This window comes from Plectrocnemia conspersa, unplaced genomic scaffold (assembly GCF_051122295.1).
Source record: "Plectrocnemia conspersa isolate PC_06_02 unplaced genomic scaffold, ASM5112229v1 ptg000004l, whole genome shotgun sequence".
NCBI classification, from domain to species: domain Eukaryota; kingdom Metazoa; phylum Arthropoda; class Insecta; order Trichoptera; family Polycentropodidae; genus Plectrocnemia; species Plectrocnemia conspersa.
In genome coordinates, this window is record NW_028277168.1 from 2,902,120 (window position 1) to 2,918,334 (window position 16,215).

The 16,215-nt window shown below is 33.5% G+C and overlaps 1 protein-coding gene and 1 long non-coding RNA gene across 3 annotated transcripts in view; one reads left to right on the forward strand and one right to left on the reverse strand.

Annotated features, from left to right (window-relative positions):
• LOC148235637 (uncharacterized) overlaps window positions 1–16,215 on the reverse strand; it is a 149,350-nt gene that overhangs the window by 82,570 nt on the left and 50,565 nt on the right. The window lies entirely within an intron of this gene.
• LOC148235640 (uncharacterized) lies at window positions 6,130–15,508 on the forward strand. Its single transcript, XR_015809421.1, has 2 exons — window positions 6,130–12,027; window positions 12,691–15,508. It is a non-coding gene; the product is annotated as an uncharacterized LOC148235640 (long non-coding RNA).

The following is a 16,215-nucleotide window of genomic DNA, read 5'->3' on the forward strand; positions in this document are numbered from 1 at the left end:
ACAATGAGTTTCGGGGTTAAGCCCTGATTAGAGCAAGCCGCAACCGAAATATATTTATACGCAGCCCCTTAATCAATATTAGGGGCGCGCAAACGTTCCGAGACTTAAAATTATCTCGTTTAATAATTTAAACCACCGCTGGGTGAGAGAGAGAGAGCGACTGTCTGGGCACAAAAGAAAGCTCTCGAGACGCGTAGCTAATTTCTCGTAGTCGTCGAATGGCAAACGCGGGGCGGCGGATGGATGAGGGTGGGTGTTGTCGGAGAGAAGATAGAGATTAGTCGATGTAAACACGCGCAGAGTGCGCGAATCGATTGGCAAGTTAATAGAAGACCGAAATCACTTGACAGACACCTCCACAGAATGTTTAAATGAAGTTAATTATATAGAGACATCCGAAAACAAATAAAAACATTTAATTTCTATGTAACAATTATTGTATGTACACAAACCGAAATTCTGTCAACGACAGACGCAATTTAGAACATACATAAACATAAATTTATGATTATAAAAAAAAATTCATGCTTCAATATTATTTATATTTACGATTTTTTTTATCGATTCTGAACACCTACATTATTGAAAATACACAAATTATCTCTTATTAAATATTGTTACATGTGATATTACACGCTGTAATGCTTTGGACTACCGTTTTTTATGTTATAGCTGTAGATTGAAATAATAAAAACGTGTTCGACGCCGGGGCTTCGCCCTTAGCTGGTCGGGCCCACACAAAAGGCGTCATTCAAAGATGGACTTATAGAATTTTCTCCACTACGCTGTTTTCTTATTTTCTATTATTTTTTAATAAAATAAACACAGCTATTGTTCAATCTTTCATAAGGGCTTCTAAACCGGTTAACCACTTTTTTAAGATTATTTTTAAATTAAATAAAGAATATTATTTTTTTCTTAAAAAAATATAAATAACGCACAAAATTAATAAATAAATTAATAAGCAAAGCGACTGCCGTTTCTTAGCAAAACAGTTCCAAAAAGGGTTTCTTCAGATTATATTTTTTTGTGCAAGACTCGGCCAATAGCTAATTGTCAGCTGATTAAGCTAATATTAAAATAACCAATATTCTACGGCCGTCAAGTACCCTTTCAATTATGTTGGAGATTAGAAACATTGAGTATTTAATTGACGCATTAGTCTTTATTAAAAATATTTAAAAAAAAAAATAAACTGCGATCTTCAGAATTCGTTTAATTGTTCGTGATATTTTTGTATTATAATATTTTGAATATATTTCCTTCAAATTTGGTTGTGTATTTTTATTGTCAATAAATTTGCTTTTGTCCATTATAATGTATTTTTTATTACAAATTTTTAATTTATTTTGTACATTTACAACAATGCAAATATTCATTGCATATTTCTAGTTATTTCATCATGAACACTATATATTTAAAAGCAAAAAATAGATTGTTTAAAAAAAAATTTAAATAGATATTTACATATTTATGTTTTAAAATAAAAATAAAAAAATATTTTTATTTTCCGAGGACAGTAATGATTTGTAAAAAACGAAAACCGTTTTTTTTTCGGACGGTTTTTTAGAAGCGCTATTCTCACTTTGTTTTACATTCCGACAATTTGAAAATATTTAAATCCAATAAGTGTTTCGGTCTTTTACCGTTCAGGTTCGATAAATATTTTTTCACCCTGCGAAAATTAAAAATCTACAAACGATCTTTCAAAGGCACCTCACAACCATATACAGTGAAATCTCAGTATAGCGAAGCTCACGGGACCGAAGAAAAAAATCGAAAATATAAATAATATTGAAGATTCGTATTCGTTACAAAGAGATTTCACATTTCGAATTATATATGACACGCTTCGTATATCACAGAATATGGATCAGTAATATTGAATCTTATTACCATAAAATAGTCTCTATTATTAGAATAATAAATTTATTTATATTTAAAGAAATAGTGATATTTTTATTTTGAATATCGTGGCGACTAATATACGAGAGAAAGGGATGACTCATCGAATGTGTTTTTGGAACCTCATCCTTTCCGCCAAATGTCGGTGATAGCCGCGCTACACAGCTTTGACTTGGGACATCGAACCCCTAGACTGCAGCCATTACAGTTGCATCCACGGAGACCCATAGACAGCTGTCCTGCACACCGACAACCAATGTCACTACGTTCTCCAGAGGAACGACGATAGAAGTGATGGAAAGTCGAAAGTAAAAATTTTATGTCGCATTGGCGTATTTATAAATAAATAAATATTGAGATGGAACGCTCGATAAAAACGGGCGGAATGTCTCTGAATGCCGAAAAGCTCTTGATTGATGAACAGATATTGCGCGACGAACACATCATCATCAAGCACGATTCGCTTCGGAATGGCAATTTCGCAGGTAGCGTAACGTACCTTGAAGGTTAAATTGCTGTTTTTTAAACAAAAGCAAATTCTGCGAACTCGAGTAACATGATTAATCATCAAGCGAAACTAAAGTGTAGTTATATAAACATATCGTACAATAAATTCATCATCTATCGATTAATTTTATATGGTGTTTTATCGCGATGTGAAAGCAATAAACATATTAACTATGATTCATCATTCCTTTCAAATATAAAATGAAAAAAAAAACAGCACATCAAAACTGTTTGCAATCAGGTATGCGCAAATATTCAAATCCGTCCATCCATCATTCAAGATCAACAAGATTCGACACAATTTTACCATATTCACGTTGAAAATACAGTGACTTTTAACTCTGCGTTTGTCAAGAGAAACAATCGAATTATACGGCTTTTAACGAAGAAAAAAATGCCGAAAATTAGACGAGCGAACGGTAATGCCGATATATGGACTCTGGTAATTACATTTCGACTTTCACTCGCAAAGAAATAATTCTAAAAGACTTTTGAGGGGATCTATCCTTCGGAGAGGCGGCGAGCATTCCGCGAAGAGCGAATTGATTTAAATAAAACATATTAATGGGAAAGTTCAGAGGGGGAAAGGTTCCCTTTTATACGCCTTACTTCCTCGGTGATTATTTTAAATCTATGAGTAGATTAATTAATTCTCTTTATATAAAAGCTAATTGAAAATGTATCAAAAATAAGTAACAATGGCAGCTATAAAAATTATTATTTTAATGTTACAACAGAGCAACAATCAGCACATACGAGCAGGTATTGTAACAACACTTTTATAATAAAAAATACAAGTCAAATTTAAATATGCATAGTATACTTTTTTTATTGAGATCATATTATTTTTGGTTCACAGAGGTGTGAAGCAGGAGTCATTCACACAATCGCCGGACTCAAAACTACTACCGGTGCCAAGAGAGGAGAGACGGCAGCCGAAAGGCAGACAATGGGAGCAGTGTTGGCCGAAATACAGTCGAGGAATGCCCATCAATCAATCGCGTCAGCCGGCGGCTCGGGTTCGGTTCCGAATCGTTAAATAAACGAATTAAATCATCTGACAAGAAAAAAGAAATGATATCGCCGCGGTGGCTGCTGGTATTTAAATTAGTCATGCGACGTCGTCAATCAAGCGCGGGATGACACATTATATATCCCTATTTGCTTTGTTTTTTAAACTAAATAATAATCACACTCCACCATAGTGACATACTGCCACTGTTTTGGAAACGAATGGCGTTCTCTTTATAAAGGTGAGCCAAAGAATTACAGGACACCGGTAAAGATAATTAGTTGTGGTGTTTTCTACTACAAAATAATTTCAAGAAATGTTCCACGGCGTATCTACCGAATCTGCTGAATGAATCTATATATCATGGGTGGAAAAGTTATTCGAAAAGAAAAGCGATATTCATACATATTTTAATGATAAAGAGACATTAAAGATATTTTTTAGAATAGCTTTAATTGTGTTCATTTGTGTAATAATGGGTGGTAGGATGACGTAATGTTTTCACTTTGAGAAAAAATTCGCAGGTAGTTATCTCAAAAAACTGTATATTGCATAATAAAGCAGTTTTCTGAAGATTGATATATTCTACTTTTTTGGGCAAAATGTTTCCAAAAGTCAGAGATGAGCTTATATAGTATAGTATTGGCCCTAAAACATTTTCCTACAGCTCTATTGAAGCAACATCAGCAGTAACAAAATGATTCATAACTTTTTTAATTTCTCAAAAGTATTTTCAAAACCAATGGAAATATTCTTCGTATTTTATTTTTAGCATTAAAAAAAGTAGTTAATCTTAATTTAGGCTAAAGCTTTAATAATATTTTATAACATCCAGAGTGCCAGATTTTATGAAGCGGGAATAACGACAGAGCGGCAGCAAAGAGCACGCTTTGCTCATTGTATTGACATCTGATAATATGGCCCTAAAACACCTTGATAATGTCAACACAAAACTGACCTTGAGGTTAAAATACAGAGCATATAAAATAAATACTGGGTATTCTTTATAAATACTAAGGGGCGTCATTTCAGTTTTTCCAGTGGGGGGATAAAGTTAGTCAGTCATTGGTCATTACATATTTTAATATTTCCATTTCATTAACATATATTTTTGGCTAAATTCAAGTGAGTCCCTTCTTAAAATCTACGTCAGAAGCAATAAAATCGTGCCGACGCCGACGCATTGAATAACAATATTACAACAAACAATAAGTGAGAATCGAATGAAACATACCAAACCGAATTTTGAACAAAAAACAATTATCTCTTCTCAGAAGTCAAAAATTAACGTCAAAAGCAATAAAATTGTATCGACGCCGTCGCAGTGGGAACGCTCGGTAACGAGCCTGTACTTATTTTTCGGTTTATTTTCTCCTGAGAGATAAGTTAGCTTAGACCGTATTTTGGACTTGACCTAATTAAAATTTTAAAGCTATAATTAGTTTTGAAAAATCATTAATTTTACTAGCACCTGTCAGATTTCACTGGCAAAAATATATATTTACCCGTGAAAATGTATTCCAATATGATTTCACTGAAATTACATATTTCAAAAAAATATTTTCGGGATAGATTCGAGACTGTTTTTGGTTAGATTTTCTTTGAAAGATAACTCGAGAACTTCTGGTCTAAACCAGAATCAGTTGTTTCTAGGGTGTGGGCAAGGGTTGGATAGTCAGTGGTAGTTTTTTTTAAATATTTCGATTTTATTACGATTCATAGTATTTTATCGAATGACACGCATTTTTCAGGTCAAATTCAAGGGGAGAAAAATGCCCCCCCCCCCGCCTACCCCCAACTGACGTCCCTGTAAATATTGAGTCTTAAAATAATTATTATTAATATCAATTCTGACTTTTCCGATTATATTCTGACCTTTTAATTTAAATTCTAGCCTATGTATAATATAAATTCCGACTCGAAAAATACGAACACTTATAGATATTTAGGATTTTGACATACTAAAGCCAGTGCTCTGCTTCATTATTAATAAGTAGGGATTCCAATCCCGGGCCAAAATTTTGATCCCGGGATTTCGGTATTGCAATTAGTCGATCCCGGGATCCCGGGACCAGTCCCGGGATAATTTTCGTGTTATTTTATCGATAAAAATAATTTAAAATGAATAATACAATATATTTTTACATCTGTTTTTTGTAACGTACAATGTATAAAGGACGTATAATTTTAGTCTTGGGCTTAAAATAGAAAATAATATAATAAAAAAAAAAGGAAGTTCTTATATATTTATTTGAAAAGAAAAACATGAACTTTTGACAATGTATGTACATAGGTATGTACATTCATAGACACAATTAATTGAAAACATTATTTTGAATAAAACTCACGAAGTAACATCAAAGCATCAAGTGTTTTATCATTTATCCTTGATCTGATTTTGGTTCCTAAGCAGCCTGCTGCTGAAAAAGCACGTTCAGACTCACAACCTCAAAGATTCACAGATGACACGTGCAACTCGCGCAAGTTTGTACACGAAATATAACGATGTTGTCAATAATAATTCGATTGTGCTTGATAAATCAATTAATCCGAAAAATTCGGGATTATGTTTTATAATCCCGGGACTCATCGGGTATTGAAAATCGTTCGGGATCCCGGGATCCGGGATCCCGGGATTGGAATCCCTACTAATAAGTTTATGCAATGATATTTGAGCTATTCAATAAAGTGCATTTTTGTTGTGATTTTTTTGTAATTTTGTGCAGAAGGGCGCAGAACGCGTCGTTGTCGCTACGCGCGAGCAACAGTTATTATATATGAAATCACTGCTTCTTAAATGGCGATCAGTGTTAAATTATAATGGTAGCTATATATACAATATACGTACATGACTTCGATTTTTTCACTGTGCTCATAAAAGGGTGTGGGTATGAGGACACAAAGGTATGTGTGACAAGGCTGTTAGTCAAGAGTGTAAAATTAATTTAATTTATGCATAAACAAACAAGTCAATTTCATATGTATATTTAAATTATACATCTTTTTTATTTAGAAGTATAGAAGCATTTTCGTTGTCCTTTTTGTGCATTTAAAAGATTTGGCAGCATGCTAAAAAATAATATATGTAATGGAAATGTTGTGCTATGCGACCATTTATAAAGCAATTTATGGAGGAAAAATAAAAAAAAACTCGATACACGGATTAAAAATTCATAGAAGCGCAAAATAAAAAAAAATCCAATTGACTAACACTACTCCCGGTGGCCATATAAGTGATTTTGTAAATTTCAAATATATTTTTATTTTATGAAAGATCCTCTCATGGCGCAGGAAAAAGTTAATCAAGAGTTTCGCGAGCGTAGACATCAGAAATACGTGACGTGAGAGCTTTTACGACCCTACAAAAATCATACTTTTTACTACTATACATTGCAAAATAAATATTAAACGTAAATTGTCGTAGCCGTATAAATTTGTAGGTATGTCGTAATATAATACATTGCCCGCTTACACAATCTTTTCGGTTATTTGTCAATTTCGGGTCAACTTTGCATATCGAGCCCCGTTTAGGGAGTAGAGCGAAATACGGAGAAAGCCCGGGCCGGGACGCCCTATGGGCGGTGTGAGTTTTCCGATAATTAAACGAGGAGAAATAATTAATGCCGCGTCAAGGGTATCTATCTCTCTCTCCCGTCGACCGATACTAAACGATAATGAAACGTGTTTTCATTAATAAATAGCCGTTTTATGCTAACGCAAAGCGAAGACGTTTCGTAATATTGTTTGATTTGGCGCTAGGGAAAACGATTAAATCTACTTTTACTCAGATTGTTAAAATGAAAATAAACTTTTTTTTTATTGTATGAGTGTGTATCCACAACAATGCATTCCTGAGTTATTAGTCTATATATAGGGAAAAAGCTTTCCGGTTAAAATCGCTTCGTTATACGTCATCGTCCTGATGATGCATCGCTGATAAAAGTACATCCCGAAATATAATACCCGCTTATAAATTGTGGTTATTAATAAATTTAATACGACCCAGCGGACGGTAATTCATATTAATTTAAAGTTGTTTACCTTAAAATTACGTGTTTTTAGGAGCGGTAAATATTGACAAATTAATTAACCTTAATCACATTACTTCTATTTCTGTATGCATACAATAAAATACACACACGTCTATTCCTAAAACATATTAAAGTTAAACGACACGACACAAGACTGAAGCAGATCACGTGCGAAATACACAGATGAATGTTAAAATTATCAAAAATCAATCTAGAGATTACAAACTAACACGAGACTATCCCGGATCATTTTTAAAATTGAAATACCGCATCTGAAAATTCCGGTCGGTTTACGAACCTCGATAATTGTCTTGGGAATGTTGGTGAGATAGAGAGAAAAAACGTACGACAGACAGCTGATGATGAATATGACGAACCGTGCGATGCTGCGAGCGATAAAATGCGACGGCGTGGAATTCGAATCCGGGGCACGTTGCTTTACTTATATAATACTTCATCCTGCTCCACCTCTCCCGGAAATGTAAACGAGAAAATTTATATCCACACACACACATGGGGCGAAAAACATTTAACATATTGCCCCGGGAGCACCTCACGTCTGGCGGGACGCGAGGCGCCCCCGAGGGGCGCAGCGCCCGGGCGTCGGGGCGGAAAAGAATCCCGGGGCATTATTAAGAAATTCCAAGTCGAATCGAAAGAGCAATAAACTTAAAGGGTGCACCTAGAACGTATTTTATTTCATTTGTGTACAACGCAGACCTCAGAATTATTTTCACTGGACCACGACTTCAGAGCCTCCAACAAATAAGCTAAATTTTCTCTGTCCGACTAAAAACTCCCCTTCACTGAATGGACAACTATTTAAATTATAGCAATATCTGTCATAAAAAAATTATTCCAGAACAAAATTTTCGGGGTTTGTGACTTATTCAGCCAATTAGTACCATCCCTTGGTGAAAGCTTTTAACTTACGGGTGGCCATGTGTGGGCGATCAACTGATAATTTCATTTATTTATTCTAAGCATATTTCGTTGCAATATGACAGGCTTTAACCCAATACGATACAACGGGGTAAATACAATCAAATAAGTAGTGAGACACCAGGCTGAAAAGTCCGTAAATCAGTTACATATATTTTATTTAATTTAAAGTACTATTGCAACTTACAATTAACATAGGTAAATATGCACTGATTTAACTTTTCATTTGAAAGATTAGGAAAATTTAAAAACAATTATAATTTTATAATAATCATTAATTCCGATCTCTTAGACACGATAGAAATTGAAAAACTCTAATGTATTTTGAGCAATTTGCTATAGATGCTACAATTCATATTATATGTTAAATCATAAAATATACAAATAGATGACAAAATTGTAAATTTTAAAGAAAATTACGACTCTTTTAGAGATGTTTTTTAAATGCTTTCGGAAGAAATACCTTTTTTTTAATCCTTTTTATGCCAGAGTGCCGAAAAATCTTGCCTTGCACTTTTAAAAACAAATTTATACATATACGATTTTTTTCGTCGTATATGAGCTTCTTCAAAGTAAAAGGGATACATTTGCTGTATAACCGTGTTTAATGTATTTTATGACGTTTCTTAGTATTTTTTTGTGTGATAAAGCAAGTAGTCGCTAAGCAATCTTTTTTTTTTAATGGGATGCCAAGTAATACAAGATAATTCAGATATTTTACAAATCAAGTTCAGACAATGTTCGAAAATTGGTGAAACTTTCAAATAAAAGGGAGAAAGATTGCTGCGTGTGCAGTATTAGAAATAATAAAAGGGGCGTTGCAAAGCGACGCAGAACTCGAATAATATGTTCGAAACGTCAAAGGGGCATCCATAATATATGCCTCACTGATCATAATTCTAATTAAAATAAGTAGTATTATATGATATATAAATAAAATGTTTTGCAAAATTTAGGCGAATTAAAAAATCTGTTCCTTAGTAAAATTATAGTAATTGTTAAAATAGTAATATCTGTTTCTTAGTAAAAAAATAATAGTTGTTTATGTATAGAAAGATTGTTATAAAAAACTTATTTTTTAACTAAGAACCCCAAATGAACCCTCATTTTAAAAACAATTAATCGAAATATGAACATCGAACAAAAGGATAACAACGCCTTTTGTAAAATCAATAAGTGTTTTTAATGCTCTCAAAATATATTGAGTTCAATTAAAAACAGTAATTTAATTTATTTAAATGGTTAAGAATTATTAAATTTTTTTGTCGTAATATATTGATAGAAGTATCTGTGAGTAACTAATGAAATAAAATAGTTGAAATTTTGTCATCAAGTCATATAAAATATATTTGGCATGACATAAAAGCCTTTGGAGACTGCAGTGTTAAAACCATTCTGGGCATGACATACATGTCTTTGGAGTTCTAAAGGTTAAAAGGCGTTTCTAGAGTTATACAATAAAATTAATGAGTATCGTTCAAAGAACCATAATCTTGATAAGCGTTTATTTTCTGTTGAGAATTGTTATTTTCCAGACATCAATAGAGCTTATTACCGAAAAAGAGGGTCGTTTTAGTTTAAGGGGAATTAAATATAGTTTGTCAGAAATTTAACCCATAATCGATGCCTTTGCTTTATACAAATTTTCAACAATGAGAATTGCGGTTCTTGTCGTATCTTTATTTGTATACATATAATAAATGAAGTTGAACTATTGTTCGTATATTGCTACATGTTTATTTATGTACAAAGTAAAATACGCTATTAATACTGAACGTTCATTATATATCTACTTATCTTAACTTCAGAATTTGTAAGATTTTTATCCGGCACTTTATTTATGTTTTTTGAACAGCAGTAGCTGTTTGTATCGTACCTATCTACCCCCAGAGTGGTATAATTGCGCTGGATCCTCTCCGCTTTATTGTCGCTGATTTATTACTAACAGCTCACTAAAGATTTACTTCCTCCGCAACTTCTGCAAGTCTGGATTTGTCTCAGTTTCTTTCGCAACAACCCCTTTCGTTCCACCTCCTTTCTCTTTTCGATTTATTTTTTCGCCTTTCGATCGGACGTGAAAAAACGCATCGTCAGCGCCACTATATCTCCCACAACGGTACATGTTTATTATACGCCCTAGTTAAATCGATCGCATCGCATCCACGCTAATTTTCCGAGAGTAACAGGTTATGTTTGATTGCCGTTTTGAGCGCTCGCGACTTTCGCGAAGTCGGTGTTTGCGCTTCTCAAACACATGGCGCGTTTTATGTGTCTTTGCTGAAACTTTTGCAGATCGCTTCGCAAGCGGCGCCGGCTTCTTAATTCCGACTCGTAATCGTACACGGATAGATAGATAGTGGATGGGAACACATGTCGTAGAATGTGAAAGTTGCATAATACGAATGGATGCGCCCGATTCGAGTTAACTTTCTAGCGCCGCGTGTGTATGTAATAGTTACGCGGTCGGATGATGCATAAACTGGTAATGTTTACGCCCGCTTTATGCAAATCGAAAAAAAAATGAGAATGCGTGCGAAAGTGAAGGCGGGCGCGCAATATGAGCAACGCAGCGCCGCTCCTCGATTATCGAAATTATAAATTTTAAACGCTGTTTCGATTTATGCATGCAAAAGTATCCCTTTGATATCCGAGAATTATTTCCGATAACAAAAGTTTCTTCCGTTGAACGTATTTATTATCTAGCAGAAGCATATCATTTACTTGTATATCGGGAAAAGCTTTGAAAGCTTTCCTTGCGACTTTGCTTTTTAAGTTCAAGAATGACATATAAGTAATTGAAGTATTTTGAGTTTACGTTGAACATTTATATCTTAAATATATAGCAATTTATATGCTATACCAACATTATCTCGCGGTTTCACTAAGCAGAAAAGGAAATTCTGGAAGTATTTCATCATTTAAATAGATCAAAATTCCTCAGCAGCATTATAGACCTACCAACATTTAATTTTTTTTGTTTGAACATAAGTACATCATTATTAAATTTTTTTACTATGTATGCACAACCTAGTTTATATTTAATAAATCATCCAATATGCATGTGTGAGATTATTCAAATCTAAGAAAACTTAATATGTGATAATAATCGATTGCTATTCCAATCTCCAAAAAATATAGAAATTTAAATACTATTCGAACCAGATCTTTTAATGCTTAAAATAAATTGTTCTGAAGAAATTCATTTGTACAATTTTGTTAGGGTTCCAGTAGCGGCCACAACAAAACACAAGTGAAATGTTCATTTGAGACCACCCAAGTTTGGTCACAATAAGACACACAAGAGAAATTAACAATAGTCACGCCGATTTTCGTAAGCAATTATCGTTAATTACCATAACACAAAAACTTTTTTATTTATGAGCTTTGAGACAATAAACAATACTCATTGCCTCGACACAGAATAGTATTGCAGTACGTGTCAATTTTTATTATAAACAGTATGAAGAAACTGTGGTATAAGTTGTTGAATAATATAATAATAATATATTTTAGCATTTTAAAAAAAAATGCATACTCTGTGCAAACAAAATTGAAGTGAGCTTAAATTCCAAATTGTGAAGTTGATGTTGACGGATCAATTGTTATATATTTATTATTTTGAGCCCAAACGTCGCGAGTAGGGATTCCAATCCCGGGATCCCGGATCCCGGGATCCCGAACGATTTTCAATACCCGATGAGTCCCGGGATTATAAAACATAATCCCGAATTTTTTGGATTGATTGATTTATCAAGCACAATCGAATTATTATTGACAAAATCGTTATATTTCGTATACAAACTTGCGCGAGTTGCACGTGTCATCTGTGAATCTTTGAGGCTGTGAGTCTGAACGTGCTTTTTCAGCTGCAGGCTGCTTAGGAACCAAAATCAGATCAAGGCTAAATGATGAAACGCTTGATGCTTTGATGTTACTTCGTGAGTTTTTTCCAAAATAATGTTTTCCATTAATTGTGTCTATGAATGTACATATGTACATACATTGTCAAAAGTTCATTTTTTATCTTCTCAAATAAATAAATAAGACCTTCCCTTTTTTATTTTTATTATATTATTTTCTATTTTAAGTCCAAGACTAAAATTATACGTACTTTATACATTGTACGTTATAAAAAACGGATGTAAAAAAATATTGTATTATTCATTTTAAATTATTTTTATCGATAAAATAACATGAAAATTATCCCGGGACTGGTCCCGGGATCCCGGGATCGACTAATTGCAATACCGAAATCCCGGGATTAAAATTTTGGCCCGGGATTGGAATCCCTAGTCGCGAGGATTATTTAGGCTGAATGTTTTATTTTAATCGGAAATAGTCCTTAAGTTGTACGATAGATTTTTGCAATACATTGTTCATACTGAAGGTGAAAAATAAAAAAATAAAGGTATCTTCGGATTTCATTAATTATGAAATATAATATGAATGTTGGTTTTGAGTTGTCCTTGAATGATCTTAATGACGAAATAATAAAAAAAAACAACCGATTGGTCAACTTTTACCCTGACGTTCCTGATTCTAAACCAGTAATTCTCAGTTTATCCCTCAAAGAAAATTTTAATAAAAATTCTCGAATCTATGCAGAAAATATTTTTTTAAATATGTCACTTCAGATACATTATATCGAAATACATCTTCACCGGTAGATATTAATTTTTACCAGTGAAAATATAATTCAGCTGGCAGGTTGCTAGTAAAATTATATGATTTCAACATTCCCATATCTAGTAATATATATATTTACGTACTTATCATTATTTATTCACATGCGTTGTGCAAATGTTACGGTGAATGTGTATTTTTCAATAGTAAAGTCCAAACACATTTTCACCAATAGATACATATGTATGTCTACTACCCAAAATATAATTTCACCGATAAGCGCTTTTGAAATTATGTGCTCTAAAATGTCTATGAAACGCAATTTGACAGTTGCGAAACGTCTATGTTCAAACGGGAACGCTCGGTAATGAGACTCACTGCGACGGTACGATTTTATTGCTTTTGACGTGGATTTTTTACTTCTGAGAAAGGATATTTGTTTTTTGCGCTCTCCTATTGGTCAAAATTCGGTTTAAATATGTTTCATTCATATTCATATAGAACATTGCTTCGAGAAATATCATACGATGGACAAATTTAAGTATAGAAATATGTAAATAATGTACATACATAAAAGTAATAAAAACAACAACAATAAATTCCATGCGATTAAAAATATGTTGAGAACCATTGGTTTTGTGTGAATTACAATAGTGAACATTAACTAAATCTTATTCACAAGGATAGAGCAAAACATTTGTTCTTTTATCATTGCATTCTTGGGTGTTTTTTTTTCAGGTAGTGGTCCCAACATCTGTAATTGGTACAGGGTATAGCATAAATATATGATATATAAATAATAGGTAAGAAGCCTAATTTTTGTGATTAAATAGTTTGACCACAGTGGATTCGATTAGAAAAAAGGCATTGTTCGGTATAGGTTAAAAATACATACACTTGATTATGTCGTTTAATCTAATCAAACAATGAGTTTGATCATTTCATTTCCATGCGACATTATATTCTTTATTCTTTGAATGCTAAGCAACGATATATCGTTGTTCGTAATAACAACGGTAAATAAGCTTGCTACTGCGTCAGTGGTATGTAACATTTTTATACATACGTCTAATTCATTCGTAAAAATCTGACAAAAAGACAAGAGCGTCGTCGACCTTTTACAGTCGACTAGAATACATTTTGCGCGATACGAATATGAAACACTCGAGCGACGGCATTTGCATGTACGTACGTACACAGGCAGCATCTCTCGCAACAAAACGCACGAAGGAATTCATTGAATACGACCTTCCAATAAGGCATTAAGGACCCGCGATTGAGTGCGAGCGAGACGGGGGACAATAAAAAAGATTCGATCGCGAACTTGAACCGATTCGCCTCGGCCATAAAGTAATACGCCGCCGAGGCAACGAAACGACCGAATAAAGCCTGCGTCGGATCTGCGTTTATTTCCCTCCGCGGCAGAAGAAGTGATTGCGTCGGTTACAACATGCAGCGGACGGACACGCTCTCTATATACCTACGCTATAAAATATTATCTTACGAATGGGAATAGATATAGGAGGTAGTCGCGGACATGCTCAAGTATCGACGGGCCTCGGGGCGTTCTTATCAGCGAATCGAGTGATAATTGCGCGAGCCGAGGGCGTTCACACTTAACCCCGGGTCACCCGGTTTGTCGTATCGGTTCGCGAAACGAGCTTTTTTACTATTATAATGACCGCGTATAGCCAGCCGCTGAGAACGCACACACACACATACACACAAAAGAATTTCGCAACGTCTCTGTGGGTGTGGATAGTATGTATAGCCCTCCGCGAAACGAATCGCACACGAACCAAACGACTACGGTCCAGTCCGCTCTCGCGGCCATCTCTGAACCGGAGTTTCTCAATCGGAAAGATCGACCAAGGCGTCGTTAGATAATGCTATTAGACAATTCAGAAGTATTAAATCAGCTAATACAATGATTAAAAAGAAAAGCTAAAAGGTACAACATACATACATATCAACTTGTATATGTATGTATTTGAAATGACCCGAATAAAGTGAAAGTTAATATAATACTATTTTTACTTCATTGGGATATCTTTATATATTATAATACACATCAGCTAGATATGTATTGTTTATACTTAATAATAAGTTGTGGTTCCGGTATTCGCACACTCACTAGCTGCGGTACCTCACGATAGTGAAGGACCGACAGCTAGTATTTGGTATAAAGTGAATCGGTTTTTTTATCTTTAATGAAATATATATTTCCTATTAAATATAAATATGTACAATTATCCAATTCCATTAGTTTTTGAATGGTGAAGAAAGTAATATACATTTTTAATGGTAATTTCGTTATTTGCGGATATCAATCCAATATCCTGATTATTCATATATTTTACAACTACACCTTAATGAAATAATAAATTGATGCAATAATAATTCTATAATAAACAATCATATTATTAAAGATATAGCTATAAGATACTAAGTTTATTATTTTATTTAACTTTTGATGAACAATTGGTACTAATTCATAATACGTAGAATTAGATTACTTTACACGTGTATTATATACTGTTAGTCCAATATATTGATATATAATTTCCGTATCTAATCAGCAAATTATTACATCAATCGGTAATTACTAATACAAAATATATTAATTATAAAGTATTCTAATTGCATTAATCAGCTACAATTCTCTACTAGACAATTTGAAACTTTATATATTACAAAACAGAAATTAAATCAAACTTGGTTCAGAATGAAAATCAAATCTCGGTCAGAATTTTATTAGCAGCCTGGTCATAATTATTTTATTCAGGGTAAATATCAAATGATTAGAAAAAAATAGCATACGGTCAGAATCATACGGTTAGGGTAAAAATATAGGACGATCAAGAGAATTAAAAAAATATTATAACATTTATAAACAATAATTATTTATTTTAGAAACATATTTCAGAACATTGAACACCCAATGAATAATTCTTAACGAATCTATTTATTGTATGTAGGGCGCGAATGTATTCAGAACGACAAACGAAGCAAGGATAACGATAGAGCAGCGGCGGGAGAGCGGGAGTGTTGACAGCTGACAATGTTGCGAGCTGAACCAAACAAGTTGGCCCTAAAACACCTTGATAATGCCCATGTATTATTATGCTGAATATTTGTCAGCATAAAACTAATATTGAGGTTAAAATACAGATAATATAATATAAATACTAACTT